The sequence below is a fragment of the Labrus bergylta genome, chromosome 3 (genome assembly GCF_963930695.1).
Source record: "Labrus bergylta chromosome 3, fLabBer1.1, whole genome shotgun sequence".
NCBI lineage: Eukaryota > Metazoa > Chordata > Actinopteri > Labriformes > Labridae > Labrus > Labrus bergylta.
Window position 1 is genome coordinate 303,566 of NC_089197.1, and position 3,935 is coordinate 307,500.

General features: G+C 43.0%; 1 protein-coding gene across 2 annotated transcripts in view; it reads right to left on the bottom strand.

The window, feature by feature from the left end:
- Positions 1 to 213: 213 nt before the first annotated feature.
- LOC110003725 (solute carrier organic anion transporter family member 3A1) overlaps positions 214 to 3,935 on the bottom strand; it is a 66,732-nt gene continuing 63,010 nt past the window's right edge. For both annotated transcript variants that reach the window (XM_065952404.1, XM_065952405.1), the window contains exon 10: positions 214 to 3,935. This exon is cut by the window's right edge and continues 2,058 nt beyond it. The gene's annotated coding sequence lies outside the window, so the exon portion shown is untranslated.

Sequence of the window (3,935 nt, forward strand, 5' to 3'; positions counted from 1 at the left end):
TTAATGTGACACATTTTAAGTATTTAAACATAAACACGAGTTTGAAAAAAAGTGATTAATCACAGCCTCTAATGTGATTAATGAAGTTAGAATCTGAAAAAATAATGAATCCGTGCAGGGAACCAACAGCTGACTGAATTTATGAATATTAAGTTTGAGTAACCTCAGATGACATCATGGCAGCAGGTTGAGAAAGAGTCAGGCAGTCAGACGTCATGTTAAAAACAAAAATAGTATATTTAATGTATTTACAATAAACATACAATCATGTATTCTTTTTCAAGAAATCAAGAGAACATAAAGCTTTTCAATATAAAGTCATATCATATCATATCATCAAAGAAAGTGGAACTCAACCCAAAGAAGCTAGAGAGCGTATCTAAAAAATCTGAATCAATGCTTTGAAAATATAGGTGATATTTTTCTTATTTCAATGCCCTTTATCTGTTCAGAGATCCTCCTGCAGAGAGCCATGAAACCAAACAGTGAATACCACCCAGACATGAGCAGACACCGGCGCTAACGCTGTTAGCACGCGGTTTCACTTCAAAGGCAACATGCTGCCCAAAGGCTCAAACCAAAGAAGATCTACTCACATATGAAGAGTCTGCCTCCAAAACGTCCACCATCTTTTACAAAAAGGGACTCTCGGTAAGAAATAACAGTAATCACATCCTGGTCGCTGAAGCCTCTGAATGATGAACTGCTGTTTTTACCCCAACGTGTCGCATTCTGGAAGCGAACTCTTCATATGTCAAGTCTCTAAATATCTGCTATAAAAGTCAACCTGCTGTCACCACAAGGCAAGGTCATCATCACAAGAGAAGAATGAGAGAAAGAGGACGTACAAAAACATCAATGCTCCAAAGGTTGTTTTTCTCATCACAAGGCAAAACAGTCCTGTCGCCACAGGTGAATGCAAGGTCGAGCGTCGGACACACCTACAATATGTCGGCTTCTTCTTGGTGACAGTCGAAGGTTGCTCAGGTCGATATGGCGCAAAGTCTCCGGGCTTCATATCCAGGCACAGAAGTGTCTCGCCTGTACAATGTTCTCAGCTCTGCCCCGGATGGAGAGAGAGTCTAAATGAGACGATACCTTCACTAGTAGAAAAGTCCTACGTATTAACAATTATTACATCCTAAATTATTCGCTTGTCTAGACCCATGTACAGTATTTTATAGGCATTATGTTTGGGGGACACTTTAGTATGATGAAAGTAAGTGGAGGGATATCACAGAAAGGCTACATACAGCTGGAGGATCCGAACACTTCTATGGTGTCACTTTGGCACTTGTATGGCACTATTATGTACAGAGGAGTCAGCACTATGACACACTGGACGGTGCAGTGATCAAAGACAGCGCCACCTGTTGGCGGTTTGTGGAGGAGGAGATGGTGTCTGGCTGGTAATGTTGGTTAACGCCCTCCTCCCCATATTCAAGCTTTGTTTGTTAACTGTTTGTACATCCCGGGCCGTTCTGAAAGGAGACCAGCCCGTTTCATATCTTTTTTTTTTTTTTTTTTAGAAATTCAAGTCTCACCTCAAGTCTGGGTTTAAACTCTGTTAGTTCACATGAGACCAGACCAGGCTTTGGTTTAGTCCGGTCTGGTTCAGCATAGCTCCATGTTGAGGTCCTGTCCCCGCTGGCTGTTTTTATGATTCTCATTAGGATTGATGGTGCTAAAGAGCCACCAGTGTAAAGTTCTAATTTTAAACTACACCAGTTCAATGAAGAGCTGAACTAAATAGATCTTTAAACTCGAGTAGGTCCAAGGCAACGTCCACCGTTTGCACAAAAGAAAGAAAAGGACTCATAAACATGAGCAGCAGCATCAAATGAAAGTCAATCATGGAACTCGTTAAACGATGTTGGGAGACTTCCACTAACTCAGAACATTTCAGGAAGTAACCTCAGTCGGAGAGTCAGATCAGAAGGTCCATACCAAAACTTTGAATATGAAGCTACAACAAGCGACTGGTTAGCTTCAACACGGTCTCAGTGACGTCACCCATGGGTGTCCTGGGTCCCAAAGATGGAAGTGCCAATTTCCACATAGTCCGTGTGTGCAGCGGTCTGTTTACACCCACTCGTGACAATTTGTTAGTTTGCTGCGTTTCTAACACGTTCCAATTCTATTTCAATGGAGCCCGCTGCAAGCACGCATTAAGCTGGAATAGATGGACCCAGACAGGAAGTCAGGCAAGGAAACACACAGAGCGTCTGGATAGGTGGGAACTGTGGGTAAGAGGCAAAGAGTTGGAGTAGAGCTGGGGCCTTTGACCTCCTGACAAACAGGGACAACAAACCTGTCAGTCAACTTAGCCACGCCCCTTATGATGCTTAACTATGAGTGACTCTTAGCCTTAATTCAATAAAAACAAAGGTTATAAAAACGTTGCAGAAGGGACACCCTGACTGATACTTAAAAGGTCGACTGCAGGACTATTGTTTGCTCCATGTCATCAAGATCAAGAACTGAATTTATAAGCTTTAGATGTGTTTGTTTAGATGATTTCATTTCTGGAAAGAGCCTCTTTCTAGTCTGTATGCTAAGCTAAGCTAAGATAAGCTAAGCTAAGCTAAGCTAACCAGCATGGAACCAGTTACCTACATGACTTTGGTATCAATCTTCTCGTTTGACTCCCGGCATGAACGTGAAGAGGTTTATTTTCCACATTGTTCTTCTTGTCATTCCTCACATCCCAACATCAAAAGGAAAACATGTTTTAGACGTGACATCTATTAGCATGTTGAGTGGCCAGAAAAAAGGCAATATTTTTGATGCAAAACATTTGAAATACTTACAAAGTAAGCCAGAAAAAGAACAATAAATTCACGGTATAAATGGGATATGTCAGAAATCTGAATCCCATAGAATCAGGAGATCAAATCTGTGTTGAGACAACCACTGCAGTGTGAGTGATTCTGAGTCAGCCCAGGTTTGCTCAAAAACTGTCAACATCACAATGCAGTATGCATTATAAAGCCCGCCCATGGTCGTCAACTTGAGTTAAATTTGTATTTAACAATCACCACAGAGTCGGTGCAGCTCAGTGACATACTGAACATTTCTTTGTTATCAATGCATGCATTACCAGCATGCTTTGAAATGAACTAATTCTGGCCGGACACTGGGAGTCATGCTATGCTGTGTCTGCTGACAGCTAGCCCTCCACCGTGTCCGTTTCTCTCCTCACATGCCTTCACACTGACACTCAGTCTGCTGTAACTGAACCTGTGAGGGCCTCCACCTGTTTTGGCCCCACTGCGCACATACGTGTTCTCTGGAGAGTCCCCTGCTTGTTATTTATCATGTTGCTACGTTGTCCATGCATTGCTGCTGCAGGGAGCGTCCCCAAGAGGAGAGGAACATCAGCAAGTCAATTTCTGTCTCCATTTGCTGTAGAAGGGAGGTTTCTGTTTCTGGCACAATTGTAGTGTTGGTTCGGTCAAATCAGTGGAACTAGAGAAAGTCATGATGTGTCACAGTCCGTCCACCTGTTTCTGTCCAGATAGTTAAAGATGGCCGACCTAACTCCTTTAACCTCTCTCATGTAGCTGCTTTCACACGTGCACAAAACTCCTGAAAGACGTTTCTGTGGTGAGCGTCATGTGTGAACACAACAAGCTGATGTGAGAACGCAGCAGGATATAATCAGGAGAATTCACCTGGAGGGAGGGGGTGGTGACCTTTATTCCCTGTGATCGCTGCACGACCATAGACTGTCTGCACGCCACCTCTACCATCTCCGTGCTCTAATCAACCTGCTGCTGCATGTTTCCTGTTCTCCAGGATTTAGAACTCTTTAGTTCACATTGAGATTCTGATGAAAGACACATATTGTCATTCCAGCCTAACCCTAACCCAGGAGCAGTCGTCCTGAAGTGATCTAGAAACTTTCAGGAGTGCAGATGTGTGAAAACAGCTAA